General features: G+C 41.7%; 1 long non-coding RNA gene across 1 annotated transcript in view; it reads right to left on the bottom strand.

Annotated features, from left to right (window-relative positions):
* Nucleotides 1–22176, bottom strand: part of LOC129735419 (uncharacterized) — a 33104-nt gene extending 10928 nt beyond the window's left edge. The window contains exon 1 of the long non-coding RNA XR_008731034.1: nt 21761–22176. This is a non-coding gene — a long non-coding RNA (uncharacterized LOC129735419). The remainder of the gene's footprint in view (nt 1–21760) is intronic.
* Nucleotides 22177–24338: the final 2162 nt, after the last annotated feature.

Below are 24338 nucleotides of genomic sequence, written 5' to 3'. Positions count from 1 at the left end.
GGAAACAAGTAATTCCCATTAATCTTTGGAATGCACAAAAAAGTCATGAGCAAAATGTTAGAAGGGCTAGGAAATGTTATTTTCATCTTGTCTTTTCTGTATTGTCTGCACTAGGATGACCCCTCCTTCTCACTGACACCGTTGGATGAACTCTGCAAAAGGGCATTTCTGTTTCAATAGTGACTGAGTGATATGGCCAAGCATGACAGTTTACTCCCTGCCAAGTCTGTATTTTCAGCTCAGTGAAGAAAAAGAAAAACCTTTCTTTTCAGCTAAGGTTCTCAAAATATTTGTTGTTTCCAAAATTCAACTAGTATGATCCATGTCAAAGCCATACACAAACTAAAAGATAAGTGAAATCACACACCTGCAAAATTTTCACCAAAACTAGAAATGGGGAAAACACTTGCCTCATATGTGCTGGCATGAAGCAGCTGCTAGAGTGCTCCTTCTTTCTGATGCTAGCACATTTTAGTATCCCTGCCAAGCGCAGAGTAATCTCAAGGGCACCTTGAAAAAACAACAAAAACTTTAAATATTAGCAGTAAAAATACCCCTCTGCCAAAAATAAAAATTGTTACTATTGCTGGAAAGGGTTGGTTTGTTTTCCTTTTTTAATTATTTTTTTAAAAGAAATTAATAGTCTAGGGATTTAAAGGGAAACAAAAATAGGGTTACATGTGCTCACAGTATGACTTATCTTGCCATCTTAAAGATTCCCAAAGAGTTGGTCCCACTGAGGCTTGACAGGTCACATAGTTTTAACGCTTCCCTCTGTCTCCTACTGCTAAATCTCTTTTGTAATACCTAAAAATACACATCTTGCTTTCCCGGTATAGCTTTCCCATGTAAATGGACTTGCTGCCATTATCCCAGGACGTGGTGATGTTCTGCAGGGTGGGAGAACAGGAGATGTAATTGCCAGCTGGAAGAGAGACAATTTGTGAATGGGAAGGGAGGATTTCCCTGAGATAATGTTTCTGTTCAGCTGGAAAATGATTGAGGACCCTGTGACTAAATAGCATTCAAAGTGATTTCAAGCACCTCTGTGAAAGGCCATCTGACTGTCTGTCCAGGGAGCTGGGCTACGCAGTCCTTCTGGGAGGCAAGAAAGGGCTGAGGTGTCTGTGCCTGGTGCATTTCATGCTTACATCAGGCAACCACTGGTTAAAAAATTGAAGCAAACCAGAGAATTTGGAGCCTTTACAGAGCACCTCAGGGAATGCCATTCCCTGGAAGGCATATTTAAAGTGTCTGTTCTCATCAGCTCGTTCTTGTTTTTAAATATTTTGAGGACATGAATATCTTGTTCCAATAAAACACACCAGTGACTTTAAAAGATGCTTCCAGTGACACACACTATTTTTAGCACACAGTTTTGCTTTAACTTGTTACTGTTTACAATGATCTTAGACTTTCCAAAGCACACCCCAGGCCTTTGGCAAAACTGTTTGCAAGCACAGAAATTTCTATAACAATAATGTCCGTTTCTCCCCATGAAGATTTAGTACTGTCCTTTGCAAGAGTGTTGCTGGGGAAACAGTGACTCTTAGTCACATTTCACATGATGTGTAGAATTGATCTGTGAGCAATTCACACTGGATAGCTCTTTCACTTGGTGCATCTGTTAGCAAAGTTCTTCACATAGATAATTTACCTACACATGTATTATGAACAAAACAGAATCACATATTAAACCTCACTGACAATTATTTTCCTTGAAAATGATTTTTCATTTAACATGCCCCAAAAGAATTACATTTGGTCAGTTCCTTAGAAGCCATGGCTTAAATAGATTTATTTATATCTTTTAACCTCAGTTAATTTATACAAAAATATCTAGATTTCTAAAGAATGTTCTCTCTCAGGAGTTAGGTTGATTGCATTTCTTGTTTTATTTCCTAAGCAACACACGTGGAGGAAAGGAAAATGTAACAGCTTATTGTTAGGGATGGAACTAATAGAGATGGTGTGAACATGAAAATCAAGTTGTATCCATGCATTCAGCGAAGGAAAGTAACCAGCATTCAAGTGAACTAGAAATTGGCAATCAAGGAAAAGTCAATCTGTGTGAAGTCATCAGCGTCAAACTGAAACTGGTTGTTGATTGTTTTGCTTCAGATCTGAATTGCACAGATTCATGACTGAAAAGACTCCCCGTATTTTAATCTCACTGTGAACCTCGCAGCAAGATTCAGTGGGTTTGAGCTCATCCAAGAAAAGTACACACCAGTTAACTGTTTCTCTGACTTTAACCTGCAGTTTGTCAAAACATTAGAAACTCCAGTGTCAGGGAGCACTCTCTTTCCCTGAGAAGGCAAGCTACCCTGTGAGTCAAAATAGGAAACAGCAATGAGATAGCTTCCAGCAAATGGGGGGAACAGCATTAACTTGGAAGAAGTGATGTGTGAGCTGTCTGTGTCTTAGTATGGACATAAGGGCTAGGGAGAAAGGAGGAAAAGGAATTCTGAAAAATATATCGGTTGAGCTGGAATAGCTACATAAAAACGCAGTTTCTCTTCCAGGTAACCAATAGAAGATGGCCTCGGTAGACCTGAACTTTCTGATCACAGGGACACAGGTGGAATCACCTGTTCTTTCGGCTTGTGACCTCACTCACTAAACCACCTTAAAGTATTCTATAGTCATTCCACTTCACAGCCTGCAGAAGTTGTTCCTGTCAGGTAAGACAAGAAAACTTTTGCAAAGGTTTACAGACCACGCCAGCTTAAAGACATGGTTCACAATCCAAGTGAGGCATCTGCTCTTCCACTCAGGCACTTCACAAAAAATTAAGTACTCTTCCAAGTAAGGACAGTCAGCAGAATGAATCGCATTAGCCTTTCAACTCATCTAGGTAGTTTTCATTATTAAGCAAAGACTCATTAGCCTCTTACTACAAGCATGACATCAATCACTTGTGTCAAGGAATTGGATTAAAGACACTTGTGAACTCCTTGGCTTCCACCCAGTGTTTTTCAGTGCAGTCAGGAGCAGGGAAAATTGACAGCTCATCCAAAGATTTCTCAGTGTTTCAGACCTATGAAATCAACACTTTCCCTACAAGACACTGTTACCATTTTTGTAAATGTTATTTTTAAAAGTAGTATACTAATAATAACACAGTACAGATTAGTAGCAGACTACTCATTTTAGTTCCTTTGTAAATGTCATACACTTTTCCAAATTAGAGAAATTTTTGTCAATCCAGAATAATTCAAAAGGTATTTTGAGCTCATTTGGAGACAGGTGTATGAAAACGGATCTGACTCTACAGTTAAAGGCTAGAAGTCCAGAATTCAACCAGATATAGTCCAGCACTACAAATATTAGAATTTTTTTCTACTGTCTCATTGCAGCTAAATATGTAGATTTAATGCTTAACAAAGCCTACAGAAAACAGTGGAAGTTCTTCCACTGGGCATGTTCCTAAGGCTTTGAAGAATTTAGAGCGTAAGTAGAATCAGATAAAAGGATATGGATGTTGGATTGGGTGAGCATCAGACTACAAAAGAGCATTAGCATTTGCCCTTTCCAAAGGTTAAATTATGTTCCTATCTTAGATATTGCTTTTCCTATTCATGCTCCCATGAGGACGATCCATTTAAGGGTTTTGCATGAAAATGACAAAAGGACTAAAATACTGTCAGAGAGATTTTTTTTTATTTTTTTCCCCCTTGTGTGACACTAGAACTTCAGGGCAGATGTTATTAGAAATAAAGAGCTTAGAAGGTGGTTGAAGAGTCATATGTCATAAGCAGTCCTGGAACAAAGCAGAGTGTTCCATCTAATAATAATTTAAAACTAAATGAAAGTGATACATTTATATTAAATTCTCCAGATTTCATGAAACTTGCACCTTGCTCAGTCCCATTACAAAGCCAGTGCTCAGAGCATCTTCAGTGGCCATTTTTCTGGAGTGTAAAAATCTTTCAAGAGCAACTAATCTCTTCATGCCTGTTCTTTCTTAAGCCACTGTGAAAGCAGATGAAGTAAAATGTTCCTGATCTTGTTTATTTCAATTTGAAACTCAGAGGAAGTTCTGGGATACCTGGAGAGGGAATCCTCCTACCTCATATTAGACATCTGCTGTATGGATATATGACTTAGCCTAGACTTTGCCTGTATTCAGAGACAAAAAAAAAATAGCTCTTCCCCCAACCTCTTTTGAGCAAGTACTATAGGATGCATTGAATATCACCACGGAAGTACCTGATTCTTTCCATTGATTTGTGAAGAGAGCAGAGGCACCTGGCTCCTCTGTAAACCCCCAGACAGCAAGACGGTCACATTGTGTCAGATTAATCCTAAGCCAGGCTGTTCTGCTCTCACATTAACAGCTTTGAGACTTCAGCACTTTCCTGACCTCACACAGGAATCATTTTGCTAGTGATTCAAAACAATTTCCCTATAAAGTCCAATTTGTCAGCTAGTGTGAATTAGCAAAGACTTTACAGATTAAAAAGAATCCCACCCACCTATTTTTATGGGCTACTAGTCCATTTTTACAGCTTCAACTATGCTCAGATTTTCTTGTGGAAAAAATGAGTAAACATAAAGGAAGGGAATCTGAGGATGCAGGTAAGCATGGGTTTGTAATCTCTGCAGAATCAAGGAAAAGGAGATACAGTCAGGTATAGTACTGCAAGTCCGAATTACTTGTTAGAAATAGCTTCAACTCTCATTCACCACAAATACTCTTACACACCATGAATGTATGGTGAATTCCCTGAACTTGATACATTGTTATCACTGGAAATAAATAATATTAAATGATTCTAGATTACTCCCATAATCTCTTTGCAGGGATTCAGAGTAGGAGTCTCACAGCATACACTGGACATCAGAAAAAAGAGGAACTAGAGTATAGATTTCCAGAAATGGCCATTTATGTGCTTACAAGAAACAGGACTGGAACAAGCATAACTCAGTGCAAGAAATCACATGCAGATAGCAGCCTGGAAACATCTGGGGAAAAAAAGCATAAGGGAAAATAAAACCATATTTTGGCACTCAGCCATTGTATCACAGAGACATTCTTTAAGTTTGCATGCAAAAGGAAAAATTAAGATTTATACAGTCAAAGTAGTATGTTCAAATATCCAGTTTTGCCTATTACTAGATACGATCTTCTTTACATGGTTGCTTTATGCTTTTGGAGCAGGCCACTAGATATATTCTCTCTATAGATGTGTGGTAAGTAACCATTATAAAAAAAGATTCTGTTACCGTTATAAAACTATGTATTAAGAGGCAGAGTAATATTTTTTTAATGATAAATAAGTACCTCATAGATACATGAGAGAAGAATATCTGTAATTAACATTGTCCCTGCAAAATAATATAGATAGTGGAATTACAAAGCAAATCAAATTGTTCTGGCATAATGGAATAGCTACTGAATTTTAAGGCCAAATTAGAGTAGATAATTAAAACCCAAGGAGAAGATAAAAATAAAATTAGCAGTCTGTTTATTAAAGAACACATTTGTTAATAAAACAACTGTGTGTAAGGTGGCTGTCAGGTGCCCCCAAAGCTGCCCCTCCTCTAGGCTGACCCAGCCTAGCTCCCCCAACCTCTGCACATGGGGCAGATGTTCCAGCCCCACTGGCTTGGGGGCCTTCCCCTGAGCTCTCTCCAGTTTGTCCATGTCTTCCTGTGTTGGGGGCCCCAAACTGGATGCAATACTCTAAGTGGTCTCATAAGTGTTGTGCAGAGGAGATAAATTAATTCCTTGATCAGTTGCACATACTTCTGTTGATACAGCCAAGGATGCTGTTAGCCTTCATTGCTGCCATGGCTTCCTGCTGGATCATGTTTGGCCTAAAAGCCACCACAACACCCGAGCCCTATCCAGAAGAGCTGCTCCCTGGCTTAGCCCATACCAATGCAAAGGGTTAGTCCATGCCAAATACAGGGCTCTGTATTTGTCCTGACTGAACATCATAAGGCTCCTGTTGGCCCATTCTTAGTGCTGGTCTAGGTCCCTCTGGATGGCCGCCCTGTCCTCAGTCATATTAACTGGTCCCACCAGTGTGGCTTCATCACCAGAATTGCTGAGGATGCACTTTGTCATGTCTTCCAGGTCACTGATACACATATTAAACATCATCAGTAGGTCCCAGGACAGACCCCTGAGGAGCTCTACTTGTAACCAGCCTCCAGGTGGAGTGTGAAACATTAACCACCACCCTCTGAGCCCAACTATGCAAACAGTTTTTCAAACATCTAGCAGTCTGCTCAATTGCTGCTGTTGTAATTATATTCCCTTCAACAAACCACCTCCCTCTGTGATTTCAGGACCATCGTTGCAAATCTGAATAACAAAAATTAAGGTTTGCCACTACTTTTTACTTCTAGTGACACCCCATAAAAAACACAGCTGTACTGTTGAAGACTGAATGGTAACTTATTCTCCCTTCAGCAGCAGGCCCATTCACCAACCTTTCTTTGCTGAATTCTAATGGATATAACTCACTGATGCATTATTACTGGAACTAAAAGCAGTTTAAGACACTCTTGCCTCCTTTCCTACTGCGTCTTAACTTCATTACGACAACTTGCTGCCCCCTTGGCTGTGCTGGTACTGCTCTTGGTGGGACCATGTGAAGGGGCAGTAACAGTGGTGTGGAGATGGAACCTAGAGTGAAGGTGGGACAGAAGGGTGGAAATGTCTGAAACAGGCATTCCACCAGAGAAAAACATACCACTGAATACTAGATACTAGCTTTACTCCTGGGTTACCTGAAACAAAATCAGACAAGCAAACATGGTGTCTACATGGTGATTTTCATCTCCCAGGTTTGTTTTCCAAATCTCACCTGGTGACAGTAAGAGTAAATATGAAACTCCATCCTGAATTCTTCTGTTCCCTGTAGCACCCTTGCAGTAGCATTCAGATCAGAATGAAATACAAGCGCTGGAAATCCCCCCAAGTTTGAGCTAATTTTCACAGAAAACTCCCCAAACCAAATGTTATTCAAATTCCTGAACAGGACTTTGAATAGTGAGGCTGGTGAACACACAAAAAAAGCATGACATCATCCCAACACTTGTATTTGTTCAACTCTTTTGGAGGAAACATTTGTGTTTTTTCAATAGTAAGGGTGCCATGGCTCTGAGGAGGGACAGAAGCTGTTTTCTCAGGAACCAGCAACCGAGGTTCATTTCTACTCTTCAGAAATGCTCTTTCAGTTCCTGATGGCAGTTATGTGCCAAAGGGGCCCAGCAGGCCTTTTTGGAGACTGTCACTGGTGTTTGAGGAATGCTGGAGTATTTCCTTTCCCTCAAATGCCTCCTTCCATTTCTTGAAACTGCTAAATCATCTCTGCCTGCAATGATTTATACCTAGAGCTCATAAAATTATCCAGAGTCACAAATAATTTTCCATCCCATTGGACCAAATTGGACCCAGGAGGAATGATCATATACTGTGGCTATGCTTTCTGGAGAAAAGTCTAAGACAGATAATATTACACTGTTTTCTCAAGCAATCTGTTCCCCTGTATCCCTGCAACATTTTCAGCTGAAGGCCTCTTGGGGTTGAAGTTTCAAGAAGCAAGGACTGTCTATCTGAATGGCTCTTTCAGATGACTCAGGAAGACAATTTCAAGTTCATATCTTTTCTTTTAATACTACACACATTTTGCATCAAAGTGTAACTTTCATTAATATGTGTTAGTGAAATAATGATGACCTTTCCTAAGGGTAAAGAGAGTCAGGGGAAACATGATTTATTTGAGAAATTAAGAGCCCCCAACACTTGTTTCTCTGTCATAAGTGCATCCATTTGTGGCCAGAAGGATTTATTTATGGCCTGAATCTAAAATTTGTTGTAAGAGAGACCTGCTACAATGTTAAAGTGTGGCAATGAAAAGACTCCCCAGCAATGGAAACATTCGAATCAGGGACCAATGAAGATAAATTAAGATTAAGTTGGACGTTGATACACCTTCTTTCAATACAAAAACATGCATCATTTTCCTTGCAAGAATTCATAGGATATAATGAGAAATTCAGCCCATTTTTCTAGTGATTTTCTAGTGATGTGGGAATGTACTGCTTTATGCATACAAATAGAATACAGTTTGTCCAAGGAGTTGCTGAATACTTTTTTTGTGCTACCCCAAATCCTGGAGATGGAAACAAGAAACATCATATTGAAAATGCATGCAAAGGGAACTCTCCTCAGCCACAACCACTGGGTTACACGCAACACATTTGTACAGTCAAACGGCTTGACGGAAGTTGAGCATCAGTACTGTAGATGAGACATTAACTTCCTTGACACTTAAATCCATGAGCCCATCCATTCTATAACGGAGAGGAGAGGGGTGGGAAAGGGAGAGGAGGAGGCAGAAGGTGGTTTCATGCCACGAATCTACCAACTCAGAGAATGTAGATTAACATTAACATCCTACCTACCCTCTGTTGCACATCCATGGTGAGGACCAGAACATGGGGCTTGTTACATATTGTAGGGTGAAGAGAGAAAAGAGTGAGTTGGAAAGAAACAACGGAATATCTCAGATAATTCAGATCCCTTTAAAAAAAAAAAAAAAGGCAGCAAGCAACTGTTCAATTATAGCAATAAGTATGGCTGTGGAGGATGACATCTCTCCATCACACATGTAAATACTACAAGAAGCAATTATGAAGAGCTAGGAAAGCACTTTCAAATATAACAATAGTTTATTAAAGTACATCTGGTGGTAAGTCAACAAGAGGGAGTGTCAGTATGTGTCTAGAGAAAGTCATCAAAACATACACAGGATGTGATGGAGAGGTAAATAATCTAAAATAATAATAATAATAATGCAGAGTTTCATTATTCAGCTTTTCTGGTACAGCAGCTATACTTTGCTTGCTGCCAGCTGCTGTATTCCTGTCCAGCTCGGACATACCCCTGATACTTCACTATAAGTCTTGTAAGGCATAATTAGTCTTTACTAACTGATCAAGACACAGGGACACAAATCAGAAATCTAAGGACTCAGTGGCCATCCCACTGAGGATAGGAGGCCACTAACACCTGACAGCATGGGCTATGCTCCCACATGAAGTGCTGCCTTCGTGGATATGTGTTCTATAGAACCTTTCCCCTGCTTCCCTCATATAGACGGAGGTGACAAGGTGGCACCCACCAGGTCTTCTTGAAGAAGCCTTAAATACCCAAGCACACCTGCAATAGCACCTGACTTTTCCAAATTCTCAAACAAGACAACATAGAAACCGATAGCTGTCAGGACTTGTTAAGCTATACCATAAGTGCCCGTTGGACACAAAGAAGAATCTGCGTTTTTCACGTGAACAGCCTTGCAGCTTTTGTTACCCAGCTTCTCTACAGTTCTCATTTCTTCCCCCGCTAGTCTTGGCCAACTGTCTTATGGCACCATTAAAAGAATAATCCTCATCACCCATGCCCAGAAGTTTCTTTTTGTGCCTTTGCACCTTCTCTTAGACTCTTATTCAGTTCTCAGCCATCATCTGCATGGAAAAAAATGTTTAATTTTCCTGTCCTCTCCTTCCACAGTTAGTGTTGTTCTAAAAGTTTTCAGAAGAATGTCAGCTATCTTCAATTAAACCAAAACACATCATCATGGCCACATGTTGTCACTAAAGGAGTTATCCTTGTTGATTAATGGAGATGGATGCTCTCATCTCTTCCTTCTCCTGTGTTCTGCTATTGTACGTTTTGTCAAAATCCATCTCTTTTCTGGCTTTATGGTGTCCCAGCGATACTACTTTGGCATGTTGATCATACTGCCTGGGATCTGCACCTGCATCCTTTCTGGTTTTAGAGAGACAGATGCAAGGAAAATGGTTTTCATAAAGCAATGCTTACATCTGGGTCTATCCTGCTTAGAACAGCAGCAGCAAACATCTATCACCAGCACTTTAAAGCAAGTGTGCTGCCTCAGATGAAATGTTGAAAGATTGTCTAAAGCTCAATAAATCCACTACATGAACAGTAAACTAATCTGGTAATTAAAAGCATTTCCAGAGATGAAAGACTACAGAAAGTGTCTTCTACTGAGTTAATTTTCATTCTTTTCCACTTAGATTCAGCTTAGGGCAGCCAAAATACAGATTAAAAAGTGGACATAGAGGGGAAGATAAGTCAAGAAAGAGGTGGCCAGTAATGGGCCAATTCTGCACTGACCATTCACAACTAATCAGTGTTTATTACTCATTTTGAAAACCAGTATATCAGCTTCAGTTCCAAAGCTATAAATCAGATTTTCACTTTAAAGATTTCTGAAAACCACAGTGTAAAAGTCTATCCTCACCATTAAAAAGGTAACTAACAGACCTATCCTGAGACACAAATGCAGCGAAGTCAAGGCAATTTTAGTTCTAGCATGAGGCAAATTTGCCAAGGTAGGCCTCAAGGCAGGAGCATAGAGCTGATCTTGTTGTGATAAGTGCCTTCATTGTGCTTTTATACCATAGTAGTTCACACATGTTAGTTATCATATTGACTAAAAAAAAAAAGTATATGAAATTAAAGGCAGGGGGGAGAAAGAATCATTTATAGCAGAGAAGCCCTAAGGAGCTGCATCACAAATGTATTCTTGCTTAACTTGCTGGTGGTTTTCCACTGCTCCTTGCCTCTGTTAATTTATTTTCCATCCATGGGCCATCAGAGTGTATCCAGGGAGCTGCACGTGCCTAGATCTACCCCAGCAGTCCAGTAGCAGTAAAACAGTTAATAATGTGTTCTTTTTTTCCACGTTTGAGTGACCTACGATGTTTGGCAACTTTGTATTCATGATTCACAAAAAGATATCTGTCCAAGGAAAAGCTATTCCCCTTCTTCTTGCTTCATAGCACATCTTAGATTTTCTTTTATCATGATTCTTTTCCAAACAGTTTTCAGTGGGGGTGGAGAGGGTGGGAAATTCTGTCTGAACGCCTTATGTTCGCTGAGAGATCGTTAAGGCATGCCAAGATTTTGTAGGGGTGAAAATATTCCAGGAAGTTGTTATTTATCAATTCCCAAGGAAATTAGCTCACAGAATACAAAAATAAGCTCTAAGTAAATGAAAGTAAACAAAGTAATAAATGCCAAGGGGCATGTCATTTTGCTTTTGTTTTCTATTTCTGCTACACTAACACAAAAACCATCATCAGTTGTTGTCCTCTGTCTCGTATGAACCCAGAACTGTGCAGGCTGCTCTGAAAACCCTCAAATCTGAGTTGTAAACATGGAGCCTAACAGCTCCCACAAATGTTTCTTGAACAGTTGGAAGTGATCACTGCTTTTCATCCTAGTGTTACTGCAGTTACACATGAACTTGGTGTTCCCTCATTTTTTATCACTTCAAATTGCACTCACAGTTTCATTATGATGCTGGAGCAGGGAGTTTCTAATAGTTCTTTTACTCAAAGCTCCTTTGAGGACTATTTTGGGTTCATCAAGGGCATGTTTCTCTCTTTATCTTAAGGTTCTGGCTCAAGTTCATGGAGCAAACAGTTTAAGCACTTAAAAAGTCCAGCACTTCACACTTCTTGTTATTGCCTATCAAGTCAAGGCAACGTGTCCACAAAAGAATGAATAGTACTCAACACATACCCTCACTGTAAGCGTGGCTCAGATACTCCATTTCACAGTCTGGTCTTCTTTTATCAGCAGTTTAAACTAATCCACTTGAACATCAATCGCTGTACCTGCTGGGTGTTCTTTACTGGTTCTACAGGTGTGTTCTGGGAAATGTAACACCAGAAAATATCTTGGAAAAAGTTGCTAGAAATCATCCTTCTTGTTGGTAGCAGAGGGTTGAGAATGTTTTACCTTGCCCCACAGCATATCCCTACTTGGCCATCTTAGAGTCATGGTCTTACACTGATATAAATGTCCCTGCCTGACACTGTATGCATTTTACAGAGTCCTCTTGACATGGACTTGGTTAATTTAGGGCAAAAACTCAGTATATTTGCCTTCCAAGAAAGTAAAAGAAAGAAAGGTCCTGGAAACTGTGGCCTGTTTTTTCAAGATGTTCTAATGGCAATCCCCATGTGGGAATTTAGCTGGCCAGAGATGTCCACGCAGCCTCTTGCCACGCTGCAGGCTGTGAGATGAGTGGGCAGGCCAGTCTCGCCCCTGTGTGCAGAGAGTCCCAGCAGGGACAGCAGTCATGGTGCAGGGGACCGGTTCACCCCTTCCTGCAGGGCAGCACCCTCTGGGATGCTGCTGCTCCTGGCAGGAGTGGCACATCCAAACTGAGATGAAGCGGAAGGCAGGACTGTCACCAGTGCCTGAGGTGCTGCTGGATTAGAGGCTGAAATTTGCTGCTGCAGTACAGGAGGCTGCTGCAGACAGCACCCCGCTTGCCTCCTTTTCCTGAGAGATTAAAAAGTCATCCAGTACCTGTTCCCTGTGATACACTCATGGAAACAGCTTTGTCGATTCTCAGGAGAGAGAAACAAGCTCATTAGAACAAGGATTGCTCAATGGGAAAAAATTTCATCCAGGGGAAGTGGAGCTGGAAGAGAGGATGAAACTCTGTCACTGCTCTATCCTTCCTGCAGAGCTTTGTCTTGTCAAGACTATAAAAAAGAAATGCCTGCTGTGGGAAAAGTGATGTAAAACAGTTACACTTCTCCATCTTGATTGCCTACCACACATGGGTGGACAGATGCTTCAAAATAATAGTGATAACATCTTGTTAATAAGGCTCATATCTCCTAAATATCCCTAAAGTGGGTGATTTATGAAGTATAGAAACAGGGAGCCAAAGAACTTTTAATTTGCTGTACTATAATGAGCTACCTGGGCTATGTGGTTAGCTATGTGATAGCAGCACTATTCAAAGGATAGTTTAAAGGTATTCAACAGCTTAGCAGAGCAACAGTAGTCATAGCCGAGCAACAGTAGTCATAGGTTTCCAGATGATACACAGAACTCAACAATTTGGATGAAACTATTTGGGGAGGAAAATACGGATGCAGTAACACAAAGCAATGCTGTGACTACATTTTCAAACAATATTGACAAATACCAAACTCTTCAAATTGCACTGGAGCCTTTTGTTTCACACACTGGAATTTTTCCCAGTTTTTCCAAGAAATATTCACAGAATTTATTTCAGTTCCTCCAGGATGTTTCTTATTTATTTTTCAGGCAGCGTCAGTAAACCAGAAGAATTAATTTCTTGCACATTTTGAGCCATAAGCATCCTGTGAGGTGCCAAGTGAAAGCTATGGGTATTCAGCAACTCATAGTACAAACCCCTGTAAGTGTCACATTTTTGAGTGGCTCCTTTTGGAAACTTAAGAGTTTTTCCTTGTGGTCACTGCTGGGAACATGATAAAAAGTAAATTAATGTCAATGAATAAAAAATTACCAAGTCAGCATGAGTCCTTCCAAGACTTTGGGTTGGCTCAGCTGTAGAGTTAGAGGAGCTGGGCAGAGCCATTTGTCAGAAGTGAGAGACAGGGAGGAGGCTGTGAGCTACATGCAAAAGCTCTAGGGAGAAGAAGAATGTCAGACAAGGAGAAAAAAAATAACCTTACTGGGAGGTGGAGAAACTCAGACCACTAGAGGTTTGTCATTAACTCAGAACAAGCTGTTATCTCATATCAGTCTTGTGAGCTATGTCTTTCCTTAGTTTTGTCTTGAACTCTCCTTCTCCTTTCCTAAGGATGCAAGCAGATCTGTTAGTGAGGAGATGGTTTCTCTGGCTGAATAAGTGGCCAAAATTTCTAATTACCTCCACATCCTGTGTTACCTACCTTGGGCATGAACACTGATAAGATACTGGCATGAACATCACTCAAGATGATTGTTCTCCCCTGTAACCAAATGATCTCAGATTACCCACAAGGTAATGGTGTTTTAATAAGGGGCATATTGTTTACTATAACCACCTCTTGCTTTGTTTCTCACCAGTTTTTACCAGAAAAGCCATTACCGCTACGGAGCGTGAAACTACAGGAACTTATGCAGCACCATCGCTTAGCACAGGGACTTTACACTGCACCATGCTGCAGGTCAAAGCAAGTGGTGGAGGGTACCGCAGGGGGCCCTGCAACAGCATGGGTGGCTCCACCTGAGCAAGGAGCCCTGGAGAGCGGGAGTCTATCCTTGAGCCAATGCTATGTCTCTCCAAACACGGTGAGAGAGAAGGAGAAAATATTTTTAATCAGCTAGCAAAATTAAGGCATCATAAAGCTAGGAAGAGAAGTGTGCCCTGCACCCTTTACATGGGCATCAATATTCCTTTCCTGTTACATCCTCCTGAAAGCCAAAGCAGATTTTCTTCTGTGGTCAGCAAATGCAGCTGAGGATTCATAGGACTGTGTGGGCTCTGCACTTTCATGGGTACAAGCACATATGCACACACCTTTCATTTTTTTACATTAATACTGCATAAAACTCGCAATGCAAGGTGCTGCTGAAAAGCCATGGTGTACTCTAGTGCATACAGCATATTCAGACATCTTTAAACACTTTTACTCCCGTTACCTTAGTAACAGCCCAAGGGAAATCCCTAAGTAATTAATCAAGCTTCTTAGCTGTTTAAGATTTCTTATGAGGGAAGCTGTTGTCTAGCTTCTTTCTCATTGCTGGAAAAAATTCTATATTTAGAAAAGAAATGGCATGTGGGCTGATTTAGGGAGCCTCCTTTGTCTGTTATATGAGGGAAGGAGAGTGAGTGCCCCATGTGTACCTTCTTAAGCCATTTATTTGGCATGCATGTACATGCTTAGTAACTGATACTGCAAGTAGTAGCTGAAGCATGAACCTCAAAGGATTTAGAGGTGCAGATGGCAGGCTGGATTTTTTCATATCTTTTCATTTTTTCAATGTCTTTTTGAAGAGACCATCCTGGTTTATCCCTCCAGTGCCATGCTCAGAAATCACTTCCAGGTTCACTAATGCATAACTGAGTCAGGAACCGCATAATGCATAACCGCAAGGAACCACTATGACCATTTAGTTTGAGTTCCTGTACAACCCATCCTATAGAGATTCACTGTTTTGTTTTCATTTGGGGTTTTTTGTGCAGAAGGCGGTCTTCTTCCTTTGTACACCAAAGAGCATAACTGCGGCTGCTAGATTGTGGAGATCATAAAGCCTGCCTTAGAGAAAGACATACCTGTTGATCCTTTCCTCTAAACACTTAATTCAGAGACACCTGGAGAAAACTCTACGGGATACGGACTGTCCTTTCTCCTTTTAGGATAGCAGCTAACATAATAATGTCAACCTTTTTCATGGCATGAAACCCTAAGGATTTTCCCTTGGAGCTGTGGTTCTCTGCAGAGTGACTGCAAACCAATTTGCCTTCCTAAGTTACCTCCCAGCATCACACAGAGGAGTAGTCCATGGCCATCACAACAGTGTGACTAGGTCATGTCACTAACTTTTCAGTACAGTACTCCTTCAAGAGGTACACATACAACAATAACCACAACCAGTCCAAAATCTTCATAGAAACTTGCATCTATGCATTTTCCCTTAGCTAGTCTTTGCAGAATCTGCTGGGCAAGAGGCAGATCCCATCTGGTGACAGCCCTGGAGCTTACGGCACTGACCAGGGAAGAGGATGACTGCAAGTCAAGCCCTTGCTTATCCTGAGCAAGCTTAATGCCTTGAACTTCACCACTCAGTAGCTTTTCTCAGTGCTCTCAATCTGGTATCAACAGTGATACCAGCTAAAGGGTCTCCCCCATGTGTCATAACAACCTTTGAAAGCCATGCATTGTCTTTGTATTGAATGGGAAAATTGTTGAACTCTCAAAAATGCTCACAGGAGGAGATAACAGCAGCAGATGCCCTTCTGTGGCATATGCCATGCCAGAGGATGCTGTTTAACCTCATTCTGCTTGCTTTGCGTGCTGACAGTACCAGCCCCCACACTGACTTGCATGCTCTGCTCTTTAAGGCTCAGAGATTTGCATCTGTTTCACCAGCAGACACCATTTTATTTTTGGATTAGTCGACCCTGGAGTAGTAAAGAAATTTATGCCTGTTAAAGATAATTTCTAACATCAACGAAACTTAAAGAAATTTACTCTAATAAAGCAGTGGACATGTGAAAAATCACAGGCAAAAGCTAGTAAGCAGGAAAAAGATATGCCAGTAAAATGGAAATGTTAATTACACTTAAACATTATAGCAGGTTTCTCCTAAGTGCTTAGGGTCTCAGCTGACCTGACGGTTGGGCTGACTGCCCTCTGTCCCCCATCTATGTAGCATTTTGGCCTCCCCATGGTTCCCTCTTAAAACTCTTTCATGGCTTTCCTCTAAAAAAATACAGCTCCTTATATTAAATACTGCTGTGGTGACTCTCAGTTTTGTCCTCCTATTTTCTGAGAGATTCACTTCTGAAATACTAATGGTGAAAGCAAAACATGGCATATTTTCCTCTCCCAGGACTTTCTCTGCCTTAACACTGCTATGTTGTACCTGAACCAGAACATTTCTTCTACTCTAGCCAGTCTTCTTGCTGGTTATGACTTTTGTGGCATGGCAACAGCTCTGTGGAAACATTGTAAGAAGGGTTGATTTTATATAATATCTCAGGATAGGGTTCATTCAATTTAATTTTATCTGTTTCTAAGTTAGGTACCTAGTCTCAGTCATCAAAGTGGAACAGAGACCTGGATGAACATGGATGATGCACCCTTTCACCCTTTGCCTGTTTCTCTTCTCTGACTAGAGGAGACGTTAGTGACTGAGGCATAAAGAGCACCTATATTTCAAGTCCTTCAAGTTAGGTGAGATGAACCTCACCAGCGAACCCCAGGGCCTTTAGGAACTTTCCCTGAGACCACAAATTGCACCAGACACGACTTTCAATTATTCCACACTTGCCTCTCAAGGATTTAGTCCACTCTGTTCCACACCAGTGCAGTTACAGTAGCATAAAAATACACAATTAGTATTAATTATGATGGCAATGGTTTTGATGTTTGTGTTTCATGGTCCAGCTTAAGGACAGTTTTCTCACTGTGGGAGTCATTCTTGGAGTAGACTTTTCGTCCATCAGTCTAATACAAAGCTCAGAAACCCATGAGTTTTCAGACCTGCAGTCATTTTACTGTCACCTGAAATTGGAGAAATACATAATCCTGACTGGGTTGTGTATTCCCACTGACTTCCCATGTATTCAGGGATGTATATACACATTCACAGAAGTAATAGTATGGCAATGCAGAAAACTGTCTATGATTAGCAGTACCTGTTGCTGTCTGCTAAGGGTGGTTCACCTTTGCTCATACTGGGCTGGCTGCCAGTTGTCTTGAAAATGAGTCTCCTTTGCCTTTTCCTTTCCCTTTTTCTTTTGTTTTAATCTGTGTCTCACAGAAAGTGAAAGTGCTTGCTTTTGCACTCTGCAAACAAGTACTAATGAGGTCATTAAACTTTGATGACCATCCATTTAGGTGGCACACCTTTGGACAAAGCTACATTGTGATTCTGGGTAAAGGCAGTTTTTCAGCTCCTAACGCCAGACAGGTTGTAGCCAGGCAACGCTTTGCTGGGCAGAAGCATCGCTCGATGAGGCTGATTAGGAATTCACCTGATGAGAGATTACAAGGGAAATTAAGCCTTTTGGAATGAGAGAAAGAGGAAAAAAGAAATTGAAAAAGAAAAAAGCACCAGCAGCAAAGACCTCTCTTGCAGGAGCCAGCAAGGTACAAGGGAGAAGTCAGCAGTAAATAGGAGGGAGAAATAGGGTGCTGCGCAGGCAGGGCTTTGCTCTCAACGTGAGAAAAGCCCTGGCCCACTAAGGAAACAGAAATAAAAATCCGTGTAGGTTTTATCAAGATATCCACAGCTCCTGTGTTAGCTGCATAAAGAATGATCAGAACTTTGGCAATTTTTCAGAGCTGGTGTGTCTATCTGCTTCAGTTAGCACACTGTCAGAGAGGGGTGGCTTGTACATCAGTGCTCCAGAAATCACAAACTCTTGCAAGAGAAATTGGGATGTCAGCAGGCAGGAGGCAGATGCACCCTAACGTCCTATTTCTGTGAAAGGGTCACAGGCAGACGGACAGTGTTCAACAGTCGGGCAAGGCAAGAAACAGTGCTCAACAGACTGCAGTAGTCAGGGAGTTAAGAAGTTACCTAATTAGGCACTCTGGATTTTCATTTAAAGCTCATTGGAAACAAATGATCTTTGTTCTTTTTCCTATAGGGATCAGAGGATTAGTCCCCATACATAAACCGTGCCTTTGACAAACAAAGGAAAAATCAACACATAACATGACAGGTGTCTCACCAGTAGAATATGAAAACATGGTGCATCCCAGCAGAGGCTGCTTTTGCAGGAGCGGCTAGTCATCAATCTTTGCCATCCTGCTCTCAGAAATGTGATTTATGTTGTGAGGCTTATAAGGGAGGATCACTAAACCTCTTGATTAAAATAAGAATGTTTATTTCTTTCAAGACAGAGTTCAGGGGAAAAGAGACTCTGAGCATCTCGAAATGGCTGCAGTTTTCCTCCAACCTCGCTCTTACAGACCTCGCCTATGTGCAGTTCACCCCACAGTTGTTCCACTCATCATTGATTTTCCTTTTCTCTTCTGAATGTAAATCAATAGATCTGCAGCTCGAAGTAAAATCACAGCACCTCTAATGAGGAACATGGGAGAGGCTGAGTTCCTGAATCCTAATTCAGAAAACCCCTTGAAAATATCCTTAATTTTAAGCATGTGTTAAAATATGTAGCTGCCAGTGACCTCAGTTAACTGTGCACCCTTACAGAAACCACGGGGTTTTGCAGAACAGACCCAGAAGGAAGTCCTGGGGAAGCATCAGCACCAGTGCCACACAGGCAGCTCCGCTGAATGTGCATGTGCCCGGTGGTGAGACACTGCTCATACTGCAGCTGTGCAACAGTGATTCACTGGGACAGGCTCTGTGTTAAAGATTTTTCCCCTAACTAAAGACAGACATCCAAACAGGAGTTTTGAGCAAGTCAGGCTCTTTGCTGTTCCTTCTAAATCACAAGGAGGAGCTTGTGAAGCTGCTGAAAAAGCATTTCTGTGAAACTCTTAGTGTATCCTCTCTGATAAAGGCTTTCCCTTGCTGTTAAGTAAGTGGAGTTCAGAGCATATCTTCTAGGTGGTGGAGGACAAGCATAGCATCCCAACACCAAAGAGCTGCTAGCTAGTGTCCCTAGTCTATGCACCACCAGTAAGTAATTGTAGCAAAATAACAGGCCTATTTAAATAATACCCACCCCTACATCCCCATGTAAGACACATAGTTAAGTAATACTCCAGTCTTTTTCATTTTACAGCATTCTCGCCTACAGGCTTGGAAAACCAGTCTGGCTGGAATTCCTGGTGCATCTCAATCTGTACACTGACCTAAGACATCATGCCAATGGCACCGTCCACCAGTGCAATGCATTCACATCCACATACTTGCTATGTGTGCACTGGGACATTACGAACTTTACTTGTGGAAAGAGATGCTGCAATAAAGGTACCTTAAGGGACAAAACTATTTCCATTCTGACTCACCTGTTGAAAAACATGTTCAGAAAAACACAGAGATCTGATTTGCACACAGCCAAGTGTGAATTGTACAGAAATCATTTTAGGAGCCTTAGAGTGTGACAGAGAGCAGAGTCAGGCAAGAAGATTGCAATGGTCAGCACATGTGATTGCATCTTGGGAACTGTGTGCATGTGTGAGCTCCCAGCTGATGAAGAATGGATACACTACAGGGAAGAAAGGCCACTGTAGAGGAAAGGGAAGAGCAGGTTTTGCGAGAATCAAAAATGCAGAAAATCAAAGGAGGCTCCCAAAGGTGCCTTAATAGTAGTTGAAGACAACAGTAATGAGCAAAAGAAAAAAAGAATGTGAAGAAGCAGAATATCCAGGTGAGACTCAAGTTTCTGAAATCAGTCACCACTTTTGTATTTGATGTTTTCCATATTCTTTAAATAAAATGACATGTTTGACAAAGTACTCATCAAATCTGCAACAACATCTACATTTGTTTATTTGCACATTCACTGTTTTATGACTCCAGATGTTTTCATCTCACAGATCCATACATGGGAGTCACTACTAAAGCTGCTGGTGCTGATTCCCAGCCTGTACCTTCACCTGCCCCACCAGGCACCTGGGCCAGCAGCAGCCTGTTCTGCCTTCACACAAACAGGTGTAAGAAACTGCTCCCTGTTTCCCCAGTACTATTTTCCCTTTAGACAACATCAGCCACGAGACCAAGCATCAGCTCTCAGTATTGCTACACAGATGGGGAAGGGGCTGGCTTCCAGGCCACTTCCCTTGGGCCACTTGTGGCCACAGCAAATGGCATCTAACTCTTCCTAGACACCTCCTAGTTAGGAAGCAATTCAGACAGTTAAACGATAGCAGCCAGTGACACTGTAGATACCATTTTTGGTCTGAGATATTCAAATGGCAAATACAACAAGGAATCTACAGAAGATATGGGCTCTTTTGGAGATGGAGAAGATAGGTTATGACACTAAAATAGCATTATATGCCCACATTAGGCTGTTTCTTAGTGTCAAGAAACTGTCTTTGCCCCCCTTTTAGAAGGAGGAATTAGTTTGTTGTAAATTTATCTGACAGGATTTTGTATGTCTTCTGCAGCAAGGGCCCAGATTTAGCAAAGATGTCACAGAATTTCTGTGCTGTATTCACTGAAAATGTTGATTAAAGGAAAAACAGAGGAGTAAGAGAGAACTCCTTGGAGAAAATTGAAGTTTTTCAGCAGCCTGTATTTTGTTTATCCTGATATTAACTGCCATGTATTTAATACTGCCCACATTCTAGGTTTGCAGAGTGCTACTGATTTTCTCCTTGATGAGATACAATTACATCTAAATTGTCTGGTGGAAAGACGTGAGTTTGTGCAGCTGGGCTTGAGAGCACGTGCAGACACGAGAGGCAGTTTGACACCATGGAATAAGATAGATGCATCATCTAAGTGATCAAAAGTAAAATAGCTCATCATGGTTCTACTTGAATTGCTAGCTCTAAACTCAGGAGGTAATAATCCCATTGAGATGCATGAGATTGTTCACTTCCCAAAGCTATGGCTTCTGCAAATTCGGCAAGATATTACTGTATTGGTTTCACTCAATTTCCACATAATCCACAGGGAGGGAGTTGGAGCACAGTTCCATGGCAAGGGGAGAGTCATCAGAAGCTCCTCTATGTGAAACAAGAACTTAATAGATGTGTCCCATTGTCTGTCCTGGCTGTCACAAGATGTACCATGTCCTGCCTGCCTCCGACCCGCAGAGGCCCTGGGGTCATTCTCCACCTCCATGGGTAAAATCTGCCCTTGAGCACAGCTTGGCCCAGACTTGCACAGCATCACATTGGGGCATAGCAAGGGGCTTCCGCAGGGGTAAGGCTGCCCATCACCATGATGGGTTGAGGCTCTAGGAAAACCCTTTCTAGCAATTTTCTGAAGCTAATGGGCTTTTTGCCACAGCCAGGTTTCCTGGGTTCTAGCCCTCCCAAGGACATTTCCTGGGTCCTTATAGGCAGCAGACAGTTGAAACCTCATCAAACAGCAACAATGTGCATATTAACTCCATCCTGAATCCTTGAAAGGACCTGCTGCGTGTAGACCCTGTGGCAGCGCTGCTGCCTCGCTTCACCAGCACTCTCCACCAGCTGAAAATACAGCTGCAGCTAAATCCGAGGTCACTGCTGCGGTCCTCCGGATGGGTTTGTCATGACTCTTTGTTGTTGCTGCTGCTGTTGGCAATTCATTTCCTCCCCCAAAAGGTGACCACAAGACATAAATTTACTGTACCTGTTAATTCACTGCCACTATGAGGGCAAGCATCCTTCTTCATCTCCACACCCACATGTCCCAATTGTGGTCCATCTGTGTGACTGATCTTCTTCTGCCACAGCCCTAGTATCTGCTCTTCCTACTATAGTATTTCTTACTTTTTTTCTACAAAGAAGAAATTGTCTTCCTGACACATTCAGGAAGAGAACTTTCTCGTGTCTGCCACCTCCCCAGCTTTTACTCTCCCCACAAAGTAAATGCACTTCACACTCCCCCAGAAGGGCACAATAGCTGTTGAGGAAATGAGTTCTTTTTCCTTAGGTTTGGCAGTCAGATACTATAAGTACTCGCATCTGTTTTTTCCCCAGTGAGAAAACAACTACAAAGTGGCTAAAGCTGCTGTGACAGCTAGCCACAGCTCATGGCTTACCCGCATCTCCATTTCTAATTGGATGGGGTTTTCTCAATGAGGTTACCAAAAAAAAACCCCACAAAGAAGCCACAACCAAAAAAGCCTGCAGAAAGAAGAGGAAGTGTTCATGATTTAAGGTTGGGGGTTTTTTTTAGTCTCTTTATTTGTGCCTGTTTCTCTGCTTCTGGTGACAGGCTGGAGCCATCTACAGTCACAGTGGTGGAGAGGGCAGCACACAGCATCACCACCGTGCTCCTGGTATGTAAGCAGAAGCAGTGGCTGAGCAGGGTGGAGGCTGCAGAAGGAGTACAGCTGCCTTCTTTCCCCCTACATACCTGACCCTGTGCGTGGAAATGCAGGCCTACAGCAGGGCAGGTCATAAGACTTCCCTAGGGAAACCCTAAGGTAAATGTGACGGTTGTGCTCTGGTCTCACCCTCGCTTCAGTCCTACCAAATAACTTTGGTTATGTCCAGCCTCTTCCTCTCCTCACACCTATCTCACCCGTTTGGCCTGCAGGCTCGGCAGAGAGCAGCTGTGCTACAGCCTGTGTCATTGCTGTGGTGCAAATCATTAATACTTGCAGAAGCAAGAAATCTCCAGGGATTTCTGTTTCTTTGCTCGTGTCCCTGACATCTGTAAAATCTGGAGGAGGTTCAGGTTCTTGCCAGGGTGTTTGGGAGCACAGAGATGCTGAAAGATCATATCCTCCACTCCATTCTGAAAGGCTGTGGCTGATGGAATTAGCTTTTAATGACAGGCAATTGCATTTAAAACAGGAAAGAGGGAAGCGTTGTTTTCCCCTGCAACACTAAGAGCTGCTGTTGGGCTCATGCTAATATTTTACAACCTGTTTCATCAGCTGCACCCTGGTCTGAGAGCAAGGGAGCCATCCTGTGCTGTGCCTGTGGGGCCGGGACATCGAATATGACCTTTATGGACCAGCTGACTTTGCCTTTTCAAAAAGGAAACTATAGGCCTGCTCTAACACTTCTAATTAACTTTTTGTGCTCAGAATTTTTCAACAGACTTTGAAGGATATAGGCCAGTTTACACAAGTGGTAAATTTGGTCCTAAGAACATAAACAGTTATCTCAAAACTGTCAGTCTTCAGTATTTTCTCTGGACATGCCCTCAACAGTGAACCAGACAACATCAGAAATGATCTCAGCCTTCTGAATGGCAGTGTGGGTGATGAATTAATTATCAGGAATTGTATGAGCTTTTGTTAAGCATAAAAGATTATTTACAGCAAGCTATTTTAAGTTTGAGCTGTAATGGGAACAGGCTGACTCACCTGCACTGCCTCTTATAAAATCAATCCAAGTATCTAACATGGTCATCACCTTTGTAGATGTTTTATGTGGAGGAGGAATACTTTTTAAAACTTGGCAACAGCAGTTATGAGCTGTGAATATGATCCTTCTAGGAGTGTTTGTGTACTGAATTTCTCCAGGTGGTTTTAAACTTGGATTAACATCTTCAGCACCTACATGTGCGTGTTATGCCTGTCTTTATCCAGTAATGCAGCTGCACTTCTCATCCTGGTCTTCAGGTCACGATAAGTCTGCACAACCAAGTTAATAAATGTAAGTGGAGTTACAATAAAGCAATATTCACATGATGATTCACAATTTAGGGTATCAACTCACTTACTTTGACAGTGCCATTTTCAAAGACTAGTCAAATGAAAGCTATTGCTTCTGAAGAATAAGAGAGATGATTTTGCAACATTGTTTGATGGTTTTGATATTGCTATTTCAGGAAAACAACAGAGGACATTTAGTCAAGGTGTAGCTTTAGCCAGTCCCTGCCTCCTGTAAATCCTGAGCACTGCTCAGCCCATTGCACCCACAGGCCAGGCAGCAGCACACAGCGAAGCTCACCACGCACACGTTTCTGTATTTCCTGCTTTAAGTATGCTCAGTCGTACACATCTGGTCTGTCCTGTGAGAGAATCCATATGAGTCATCACAGCAATGAGCTGCAATGAAAAGAGACTGGCCTTTATTGTGGATGGTAATTCTACTTAGAGGAGAGAGATACAAGAGGCCTTCATGGTCCCATATTTCAAAGGGAATCTCTAAACAGGAGAAGAAGGAATCTTACAGACACACTGAGCAACTATAATTTTTTTTTCTAAATTACCTAGCAGCGTAAGTATTGGCAGCCAGAAATATATTAA

This window comes from Falco cherrug, chromosome 2 (assembly GCF_023634085.1).
Source record: "Falco cherrug isolate bFalChe1 chromosome 2, bFalChe1.pri, whole genome shotgun sequence".
In the NCBI taxonomy this organism is placed as follows: domain Eukaryota; kingdom Metazoa; phylum Chordata; class Aves; order Falconiformes; family Falconidae; genus Falco; species Falco cherrug.
This window is presented reverse-complemented; position numbering and strand designations above follow the sequence as displayed.